At 40.6% G+C, this 12,014-nt stretch overlaps 1 long non-coding RNA gene across 1 annotated transcript in view; it reads right to left on the bottom strand.

The window, feature by feature from the left end:
* Positions 1–3,495, bottom strand: part of LOC117942738 — a 21,429-nt gene extending 17,934 nt beyond the window's left edge. The window contains exon 1 of the long non-coding RNA XR_004656212.1: positions 3,485–3,495. This is a non-coding gene — a long non-coding RNA (uncharacterized LOC117942738). The remainder of the gene's footprint in view (positions 1–3,484) is intronic.
* Between the last annotated feature and the right edge of the window lie 8,519 nt (positions 3,496–12,014).

The raw sequence follows: 12,014 nt of genomic DNA, 5'->3' as shown, positions 1-12,014 counted from the left end.
TTGGAAAATGGCTGCAATGAAACAAAGAGTGAAAAATTTAAAGGGGTCTGAATACTTTCCGTACCCACTGTAAGTCTTGGCAATTGGCCCACTATTTGGAGCAATAAATAAAGAAGCCATCTTTTCTTATGCATAGTTTAGTGTTGTTTCTTTTTGGCATAAGTTATCATTATGTACACCTTACAGTCATTACTTCCTGGATTTTGTATTACCATAGTCCCTAAAAATGTGTGTAAAAAATGCAGTAAATGGGATTCAATTTAAACATGTTTTCTGGCGGAGGAGACCCTGGGACCCCATTTTGTGCCCCCACCTACTTCTCAAGCCAAAGTTACACCCTAGGTATAGATCATTTCAAACAATATATAAAAAGTGTATTTTGGAAATAGTTTCCAACCCTGCCTTTAAAGCAGAGGTTTTGAAACTGCGGGGAAAGGCGTGGGGGATTTGCAGGGGGACAAAAATCCAAATTCCTCATTCTGTGCAAAAATGCATGTATGTTCAGCTGAAGATAATACACTATGGGCTTCTGCTGTTCGTGTAAGCCAAATCAAGTGATGATAGCTTCCAAAGTCAGTCTTCTTTTTTTAATTCAGAATTCCCTCTTTGTGTTTCCATTGACAGTGTGTCAATGCAACATGGCAAAAAGAGGGACATTTGTATTAAACAGACTAGAGAAATGAAGGCCATAAAGCAGGGGTCTTCAACAATTAAGCCAAGGACCCTTAAATCAAAGGGAGATGGATGAGGGACCCCCTACCACACTGTCTCCTTATTAACTGTATCTGTGGATGGACACCTCAGTGACTACCTTGTCCCTTGTGTTGTCCTCGGATCAAATTTGACCCATTTTAAAAAAGAAGAGAAAAGTGGGTTTCCTTCAGTTAAACTTTTAGAAAAACACACAACGCTCTTCACAAGTAAAATAAATGATCAGCCCACTACTGTCTTTAGAGCTGGATGTTTTATCCAATTTTACAGCATTAGAAAAATGTAGTCAGACAAAATTTTTTTAAAAAGGGACAAAAATGTGTGGGGGGGGGGAATTTGGTGGCCCCCCTGCAGTGAATCTGACGACCCCCTCGTGGTCTCCGACCCCCAGTTGAAGATCTATGCCATGAAGACCAAATCAGAATTTAACACCACTGTGTATCTCATGTTATAATAACACTTAATACCGCATAATTTGATCATGTGTGCTGCTGTGCTTACTGCTGACTACCCTCTGAATGTGAAAACGGCTGGGGGGCTCAGACAGTCATGATCATCTGCACCGTTCTCCATCGCTGCACAAAGCGCACAGCTCCACCTGATCGTCTCGTGGTTTATCTCGGCCTAGGTGCTGGACTGAATTGTTCATGATTTACAAATCTCCCACATGAGACACAAAAACTGGTTGACTGTGTAAAACATCGTATCAAATAACGGAACTATCCTCCTACTTGGTGAGTCACACCACACACTATTTGAAGTGCTGAACGACATGATAAGATGTTCTGATAATGTTAAGCTTTACATCCGACTCAGAATCACACATCAACTGTCAACAAACCAAGTATTTCCTCTGCAAATTGTTCACTTCCTCTCTTCTTGAGGAAGCACCTCTCAGCCACTTTAACTCAATCAGGCTGATACAGTCAGGGTTTCAAATTGACACCCGCCAATTGTCTGTGTTCTGACGAGACGTTTGGGCGGTTTTGAGTCTCTTTGGTTTGGAAACGTAATCTTTATCTGGCAACATTGCTTGTATTACTTATCCTACATTTCCCATGAACACCAAGTATCAGTAAGCATCAGACAACCGTTGGCTACGTGCCTAGCGTGCATGGTATTGGTTACAATTAAACAAACGGAACAGAGCCGAACAAAACCAGAGGAGCTGAATTTTAATAGTTAAGTTAGTCTAGAGAAAAACAATTGTGGCTATAGTGGAAAATCAGTTTTTGATCTAATATGATGTAACAGTATGATAATTTCAATACTTTCACCCAGGAAATGGGTGTTTGTTTCTCGGGGGTGTTATAATGCAAATACAACCTTTTCTCTAAACTTAACTAGTCGTTTTGGTGCCTAAATGTAATTTTCATTGCAGCATGATGCTCATTTGTTCTTGGCTAAACGCCGCAGGTGCTTCCCTTCCAGCCACAACCCTCAGGCTGCTGTAGATGTCACAATCCAGCCTGACAGTCAGGACACAGGCTCTGGATATTAAAAACATATATTGGTTTAATTGAATTTCCAGTGTCCTCCAGTCTGAGTCACCAGAGTAGAGATAATTCCCTTATCCACATCAATGCAGGCCCTCTGCTGGGCTCAGTGAAAGGGGCTGTGGACCTGCTGTTTGCTGGCAGGATCTGCCACAATCACTTACACAAGCCTTGTTAAATGCCCCGCCATTTTCTGACTCCGCTCAACCCACACTGACGGTACGAACTAAGTTAATGGAACCAAACAACAGCCTCTGAGAAAAATAAACCTAGATCATTGTCTGGCTACAGTGCAATTTGGTGTCTTAAGATGGCTTAAGCTGGCTGAAGTAATGCCACGAGATGCAGAACGTGTGATGGTTGATGTGGGCTGGGGGTTTGATGAGGAGGGCTGAGCGTTTGCCCCCTCAGAAACCAGCACATAGCTGTGTTGCTTAACCAGCTGGCTCCTTCTTTCATCCTGCCCACTCAGCCAAGTGTCCTTTCTGGCACCAACACACACACACACACACACACACACACACACACAAAGAGGCCGTCTTGTGAAAGATGTTGTTGGAATCCAGTCAGATTAACGGTAGTTTTATGTGTCCTGCCTTTGTTGTCTTCTCTTTGCACATGCACATAACCTACTCTGAACTTAGCTGACAATCAAAAGTGCAAAAAACACATTCAGTTTTACAAATGTCTGAATAGCTTTTAATGACCAAATGTGTTTACTTTATCTGTTTATCGTAATGTTGCACTTTTTATGTTAATCAACTTAAAATGATGAGGCTGGCGTTTTTTAATATTCTCTTTATTGTCAACAAATCCAAATACAAGTCCAAAACTAACTTGTTAGTCTATCTCTCAGTACTTTCTGACTGTGGCGTCCCAAAACCATTGGTTCCTACCAAAGTCATAAATCTTTAAAAATGGCTCACTTATTTCCCTTAAATAGCTGGCCACTGCTAGCCTGACGAGCCAGATGGTTGGTTACAAAGAACTATCTGAGTCATTGCAAACGGTTTGGGAAAGGGCAAGATTTTTCAAAGAAATACCTGGCAGGTGATTGGATGAACCATCTGCCTATCAAGCCCACCATTGCTGTGTTTTTTTTGGCATGTATGCCTTTATTTGTGACTGGAAAGGTTTGAAAGAGAGGGGGAATGACATACAGCAAAGGGCCGCAGGTTGGAATCAAACCAACGGCTGCTACGTCAAGGACTGAACATCTTCAAATGGGCACTCTACCAGTTGAGCTACCCAAGCTCCCCACCATTGTTGTTTTGGACAAAAAGTCGTGGCAAAAAGTTGTGTTTCCTATGTTGGCGAAGGCATGTCCCCATTCACTCTGCGTTACTCTGCCTCTGATTTGCTATATTATTCTCATATTCTTACCCTAACCCTAACCAATCACGGAAATTGCAGTCTGGAAGAATAGTGTCCAACAACAGCACACTCAAAAACATTTTCTTAACAAACTTTTGTTTTAGGGTGTTGTGTTCATGTTGTGTACAAGTTGCAATGTTTCTGTCTGCATTGTAGTGCATTGAGTTTTCTGGAGCACTGTACAGGAACATGTGTTGGGGATTGAGACACATTCTTGGTAATGTGATTGGAAGAGGTAAACGGAGCTCTATGGCTCAGAGCAGTGGTTGTCAAAGTGGGGTCTGGGAACCCCCAAAGGTCCTTGAAGGGGTTCCAGGGGGTCCACCAACAAAAAGGTGAATCATTTCTTATTACTATAATTTTATCCCTAAGTGACAAAATGACAGAAATCTATAAGCTAAAATTGTATCAGGTAGGGGAACCTGGGTCAAAGTCTTATCAGATGGGGGTCCATGGTCTAATTTGTGTCAGTTTTGGGGTCCTTGATGAGAAAAAGTATGAGAACCACTGACTCAGAGGAATACGATCAACCAGTACTTGTCAGTAGGATCCGTTGATTAAACGTTTACTAAAAAATATAGAATATCTGTCTTATCTTCAAAGCCTTAATATGTACAACGACTTGAATAAAAATGCATTTTCTTCTTCAACTCGTTGCAAGAGAAACCCATGGTATTGAGTATGTGATCTTCTATACTTTTTTTTTAAATCTTAGATTTGAACTTGTCCATGAATCACAGTAAACCCTACTTTACAAAAAACAGTTATTGAGTTCTTCAGGCTTTGGCTGTTTGAAAATTATAAATGAAAGTATTTGAAAGTTTTCAAAGAGTTCACTTTTGCAAGCTAACTGTTCTATGGTTGTTTATTGTGTAACAGTTCTTTCATGCAGACCAACAGAGGCTCTTTGTGTGTCTAACGTTTTAAAAAAGTGTCATGTTTTACAAAGTTTCTATGGACTAGTGCCTCTCATTGGTTATGCTATCTCTGATGTGTACGATGATTTTTCTCTTTTGTTGCCTGCTGTATAGAGACAGGTTTAAGTGCCTCGGTGGAACTCCTGTTTACCCCCATGTTCAGCACTCTCCCATGGCCTCTTCTCCATTTCCACTGCCCAGAAAAAATATGTCATTGTGAACCCTGACCCGACCCTGATCCACATCCACTCTCCATCAGGAAGCCAAACACATGCCTGAACAATTAACTCCTGCACTGCCATCAATTTAGCCCAGAGGGAAGAAAAGATTGAGTCACCCAGGGTTAGGTGCAAAAAAGCGATGGGTAAAAACACGAGGATAAAAGGGTTTTTCTTGAGAAAGAGATAGAAAAAAACATGTTTTTAGTCCCTGAAAAGTAACTGTCACCGGAGTGACAAGGAGACACTATTAAGAGCCTCCGTTCATTCAGCCGGTTTGTCTGAACTGTTCAACAAACAATCACAGAGAGTCATGAGGGTTATGTTTATCCTGAGACCAGGACTGTGAGGAGCTGCCTTAAAAGCCATGGTGAATTTAAGAGGCAAATACGTCTGCTTCATAAACTTGTGATGTTGTGTCTCCGTATTGATTCCTGTTCAATGCAGCATTTGATGGTCAGCAGGAGGCTGATGGCAGCCTGACCCCACTGTCTGTTACAAGTCCCAGTGAAGCAGCATCGGCTCTCTACTGGAGAGTAGACCGATGTATGCGGGCCAAGACGGATCAACACAAATACAAAAGCTACAACACCAACACAAAAGCTACAACACAAATAAAAAAGCTCTAACAAAAACACAAAAGCTATAATACAAATACAAAAGCTACAACACAAACACAAAAGCTACAACACAAATATAAAAGCCACAACCCAAGTGCAAAAGCCACAGTACAAACGCAAAAGACACAACCCAAATGCAAAAGCCACAACACAAACGCAGAGACACAACCCAAACGCAAAAGCCAAAGAACATATGCAAAAGACACAACCCAAACGCAAAAGCCAAAGCACAATTGCAAAAGACACAACCAAAACGCAAAAGCCACAACACAAACGCGAAAGGCACAACACAAACACAAAAGCCAAAGCACAAATGCAAAAGCAACAACCCAAACGCAAAAGTTATAACACAAATGCAAAAGCTCCAACACTAACGCAAAAGACACAACCCAAATGCAAAAGACAAAGCGAAAATGCAGAAGACACAATCCAAACGCAAAAAGCCACAACACAAACGCAAAAGCCACAACACAAACGCAAAAGCTACAGCACAAATGCAAAAGCTACAACACTAACGCTAAAGCTACAACACTAACGCTAAAGCTACAACACAAATGCAAAAGCTACAAGACTAACGCAAAAGACACAACACAAATGCAAAAGCCAAAGCACAAACGCAAAAGCTTCAACACTAACGCAAAGCTACAACACAAACGCAAAAGCCACAACACAGACGCAAAAGACACAACCCAAACACAAAAGCTACAACACAAACGCAAAAGCTACAATAATAATGCAAAAGACACAACCCAAACGCAAAAGCTACTGTACAAACACAATAGCTGGTCCAGTTTGTGAAGCGTCTTCCCATTTTTTGTCGGGATCTTAAGTGCTTTTTGTTTTTCCTTGGTTTGTCGAAAGTCACCTGTATTCTTCGGGGTAACTAAACCACCAACAATCGCAAACCGGTCATACAGCCCCTTTCATGAGAATGCATTGGTGCAACAACAACAGAGCGTAACATTTTTTATTATTTTTTTTACAATAAAGTGCCTCTTCTTTTCTTTATTTTTCAACAATCCATCAAAAAACTTGGTGTCTGGTGCTATTGTAGCCAGAGACTTACGTTTTTTACGACTTCACACATCGATCCTGCTGATACTTAGTTCACATCTTCTCCAGCTCTTTTGTCTATCACTCTTTTATTTGCTTTCTCTGTTTCTACAAATTTCCCTCCAACCCCTCCTCCTCCAACCCTCTGGTCTCCCACCAACTGCCAATTAATGCCAATCAGGCCAGCGGTGGGCTGATGTGGTGGGAGGGTTTGGGACTGGGACCACCTGGCTATCGCTCACAGCTGGCCTCTCATCCATACCTGTCATACCAAACGCTAGAAGGCTGCACGGCCAAACCTGTGTCCGCTATGGTTTATTAATGCTGGGACACACTCTCTCACTCAATGTGCGTGTGTGTGTGTGCTCATTTTTATTCCATCCTGCTGACCACTTTAAGACCTTTACTGTGAGGGTATTGTCGAGAAGTGTGAGATCATCTGGGTCGTCTTAGTTCTTCTAACCATTTGTCAATTTTGGGCATTTATTCCTGCCCTCTAATAGGACCCCAGAAACACAACACTAACTGTAGCTGTGTTTCCATCCACAAGTTTTAATCCAAACAAAGTGATATTAAATGAAAAATACCTCATGGAGACAGTAAAATTTGGCTATTTACGGCTTATGCGATAAACGCTGATGGAAACGTTATTTTCCGAATAATCAATGAATTGCGGTTACGTTTTTAGGTCATTGTATGGTTGCAACCCGCCACAAAACGAAGAAGAAGTTTCAGTTAATTTCCGCCCAGTATTTCTAAAGATGGATGGAAGTGGATGGACGAGGAGATGAGAGACTTTTTTTTAATTTAATTGATCCGGAACTCGCGAAGGAAAATATGGCCAAGAAAGGTTAGGACAAGCCAAGGACGTCCTCCGGAGTAAATGGAAGGCACTCAACATGTCTCAAATATGAGTCTTGCAGCGGTGCCGGATGGACAATAAAAGACAAGTAGCATTTGCATTGTCATAGCGATGTGTTGATCATCATTTTTTTCTTATTCTAGCTTGATATGTCGCTATTAGCTGGCACATAAGCACTATTACAACTTGTGCAATATTGATCATTTGTTGGTAAACGGCGCGATCTATTTTGTGTAGAAAAACGTTGTTTGCAAAATTTGCTTGAATGTTGTGCAATTCAGTGCAAAAATGCATGGATACACCTGAAAATGTCTCAAATCAATTTGGCATCCCAATTTGATCGTAAGCATGTGACGTCGTTATGCACAGGTTTTTATTCGCGTCTAAGCCGTTGGATGGAAAAACACTTTTCAGCTCCATCTAGTGGCCGTATTCATTATGACTTAAACAAAGCAGGAGGTAAGGTAACAAAGTATAAGAGCAGCAAGTTCCGCATAAGGAGGCAGGTTGGGGTCAAACAAACAAGGGACTTCCATCTAAGAGACTGGGGTTTGTATCTTATTGGAAAATAAAATTAAAAAATCCTCTGTAGATTAGCATTGACTGAACAATCTTATTAATAGTTTAATTTCACTTCAAACCGGATTCCTTTTTTAATTAATCCATATTTATTCTCATTATCTGCTCAAGATCTTCCTCATTGTCAAGAGTGTGTTGTAAAAAAAGATGAAGTTTGATAAAATCTTAAGAACAGAGGTAAATTAAACACCGTGGTATGGTTTACATTTTCTTTCCAAAGTGCCTTTAATTTAATGGCATTCCACCTTTATTTCCTACCAGCATCACGTACATCCTGCTAGAGCAATAAAGATGTAATAATCCATGGGAAAAATAGTCCCCAACCATTGCACTGCTGTATTTCCTCTAGTTTCAGTAATGTTTACTAGAAACTACAGCCCATTGGTCATAGAAAATGAATGAACCTTTATTTATTTTTTTAAACTATGTTTTTATTTTGAAAGATTTATGTCTTCAGTAGGAATCCATGGGCTTGGGACTGAGTGCCACTGACAGAATAGGGGAGTCGGAAAGTAATAAGAGATGGAGTACCTCATTGTTAGGTTCAGTCTAGACATAGAAGATATAGATAATAACAAAAATACAGAACAACGCCACCTTTATTGCTTTATGAAGCAATTTTTAAATGCCAGAATGGAGTAATTACATGCATCGCTTAGTGCCATGTGGTCTATATGTGTGTGTCTGTGAGTGTGTGTCTGTGAAGTATGTGTGATGGAGAAAGAGAGAAACTGAAGCCTGTCACAGTGTCTCATACCCACTTACCCAGGAGTCTTATCCGTCCGTTTTACAACTCAAGAACCTTCTAGAAATTGTGCCTGATCTCTGTGTTAAATAATGCATCTTTTTTTTTTTTTTTGTAATATTAAAATAGCTGGCTTTTAGCAGTGTCAGTGGGACAGTAATGCCACCTGACAATCACTCCCCGAAGTCTTGACTGTGGCCTGTAGGAAAAAAGAGTCCGACTCCTCGTGATTGACAAGGACAAAAAGAGCAGTCCCTCTTCTGTTTTTGAATTGTCAACTGCAGCCATGGGATTTGAGAGCGGAGGATGAAACCGTGACTTTGACTACAAGAAGCAAAGGACTTTAAGCATGACAAGTGTGATTACTGCATCCAGGAAAGTCATATAGGACGCCAAGGTAAGAGACAGTTTCAACAGGACATTCAATTATTTATAACACTGGGGAGAGTTGGTACTTCCAAGGCCAAACAGCTTGCAACCTCTTTAAGAAGGTGTATTCTCGGATAGTTGCAGTAAAATAATTCCATATGAATGGTATTCCTCCCAACATTTATAACCCCAGCTATTTGAAGTTGGCCTGTCATGACACTGATCGGCCCCCGTGTTGATGTAGCCTAGCTTCTGTCCTAGAGTGAACTAATCAATTAAAATGAAGCTGTGATGCGGGCCTAATAGGAAACCTGTGAATTCGGATCAATAGCAGCGAGATGTATTTTTGTTTTACACGCTGTATTAGCTTCAAAATCCACCACATTTTTCCACATGTGGGGTTAACTTGATAGCTGCTGGGGAGATGAATACATACCCTGCTGCTTCCATTCTTAGCTCTATGATTAAGTCCTGTGATTATTATGCCTCACTTACCTAGTCAGAAAAAAACAATCAGCAGCAGCTCGGGTGGAAGGTTCAATATGAAAATGAAGGAACAGTGTTGTATTTCTACTTGCGATGAATAACTCAAAAACGTGCACCCACGCACATATACATACTGCAAGTACAGAAATGTTGTTCTGCTTATTGAGTGGCGTTGTAAACACATGCATACAAGCATGCATAGTGTTCCATATGTGAAGAAGTGTAATCTCCAAACAAAAGGCTGTTGGACCTTTTTTTGGTCCAGAATCCACTCTGTTGTGTAGTTTACATTTTGTCCAGATGGTCCTGGTCGTTGAATACTGACAGTTACCTATTGAAATATAACATCTACATCAGTGGTTCCGAACCTTTTTGGTCTGAGGTACTGCCATTGGCCTGAACTTGCATACCCCTATATCGATTCCCAATGTACATTCCAAATACGTAACACTGTTCGTTATGTAAAAGTGGAAATTGTTACTAGTGGGCGGGTTAGCTCAGTTGGTAGAGCACATACGTAGAGGTTTACTCCTCGACGCAGCTGATGTGGGTTCTACTCCAACCTGTGGTCCTTTGGGGAATCTCATTCCCCCTTCTCCCCCATTTCTGCTTTTCTAACTCAAACATTAGGTATGACTTCTTATAAATGAGGTTTATTGACCATAAATTCCAGGAATAACTGCAAATTAAAGTTAAGAAGTAAGTGTAAAGTGGTGTTGGAAACATCAATAAAGTGACAAACATTGAAAGAAATGGACAAAAAGGTTTTAAAAAAAAGGTTTATAACATTGAATAAAAGCGTCAATAAAAGAGTTGATTTTCAGGTTTGACAGGATGACAACACAAGGGTTAAGAACTACTGTCAGAACAGAAAACAAATGGATTTGAAACCATGATTTGTAACAAGTTATGTTATGTTATGTAACAATGTTCTGCAGCTGAAATTGGCATCAGATCAGAACATGCTGACATAGGATTTTGAAAACAACGTGCTACAAAAATGTGGTCTTTTGTGTTGGGCTGACATATGTCAAAACAGCTCAGCGTCTGATATTTAGCAGGACTGGGCTTATTCACATCTGTAGTCTGAGTAATAGACCTAATAAAATATAAAAATGAGATCATACAAAATTGGGGTTCCCCCTGGTAATTTCTTAGGTAATTCCCCTTTTTGTGTTGTTTCCTTAACATACCTGCTGTGGAATGCTTTCTATAAGATACAACAAGGCATCCAAGGGCCTAGTGTTTAAGATGAACAGCATATAACCGCACAGTCCCTGGCTTTGTTTCAAATAAAGACAAGAAAACAAATCTTAAATGAACAATGTGCATGATGTCAAAAATGACAAAGTGGGCTCATATTAATTCTAATTATTTGACAGCGAAAGAAAACAACAAGAAAAGGTAAGGTAGTGTAAATCTCAATGAAACCAGATGTGGTGTTTTGTTTTTAGCAGGTTAAAACAGGAGCTGGAAAATGAACGTGTCAGTGGGATGAATTACATGCTCATATTTATCCTAATCTAGTTCTTTTAATTGCATGACACATGCCTTGTGCGATTGCTGACAAATCCCCACAAATGGCAACAATTATCCTAACAGAGATCGACCTGATGGATGGACTCACAAAGAAGAGACTCTCAGTGCGTCCATGGACACATGCGGACCCAGTGGCCTGCTGATCGGACCAGGACTGTGTTTAAATGCAACATTAAATGTGTAAATCAAAAACCTTCAGGAACTGTTGAGTGCCAGCCCCCCAGCCTGCTGTCACATGATGGGATGATGTCCGCCTGTCATCACAGATTAAATTGCATGCATGTACATCAACACAATGTGCATTCAGTCGGTGGAGTGCGCGTGACCAAGCCGAGTGGAGAAAAACTACACAGTGCAGGTGGGAGAGAAGAGAGAAAGGGAAAAAGCGGAGCTGAGATAAGCCCGACAGGAAGGTGCAGCTAATGTGCTGCTTTAAAAAAAGAAAAATCACAACATAATATCACAACTACCCATGACCAGTTGATTAAAAAAAAAGTTAGATAGACAGTAGAGCTTGGACGATATGCTTTTGTTGCGATTCGATTCTTTCTAAAACTGATATTTTTCTAAGAAGAATGCGCATCTCATGTCAGTCAGTCAGTCTGACATTTATTATCTTGGTAAAGAAGAACATAACATGGACTTTCAGCTTTTTTTTGCATTTGCTCTGTTTTGCTGGAAACGGATATGATGTAGTCGCTTTCAGCGTTACTGTAGAGACAGAAAATATTTAAGTGAATCATTGGGGAAAAAACGAATTGATTCTAAGGGAAAAAAAATGTACAATGATGATACAATAAAAAAAAAAAAAAATGTCCGACCCCTTATAGATAACCAGTAAAGGTTGGATGGATGGTCAGATGGATCACTGACTGCTGTCAGGGCTAATGCTGAACAGGTGAAACACATCAGGACAGGGCTAGTCTTGCTTTAAAGACCCTCCTCCAAAGCATTCTGAAGGAGGGTCTAGCTACTGCGCATAGCATTCAGGGATGGGCGGAAAACGGGCTCTGGTTTAACCCTTGTGTTGTACTCGGGAGAAAAT

This window comes from Etheostoma cragini, chromosome 1 (genome assembly GCF_013103735.1).
Source record: "Etheostoma cragini isolate CJK2018 chromosome 1, CSU_Ecrag_1.0, whole genome shotgun sequence".
NCBI classification, from domain to species: Eukaryota; Metazoa; Chordata; class Actinopteri; order Perciformes; family Percidae; genus Etheostoma; species Etheostoma cragini.
The sequence above is the reverse complement of the archived record's forward strand: the minus strand, read 5'-3'. Positions and strand labels throughout refer to the sequence as shown.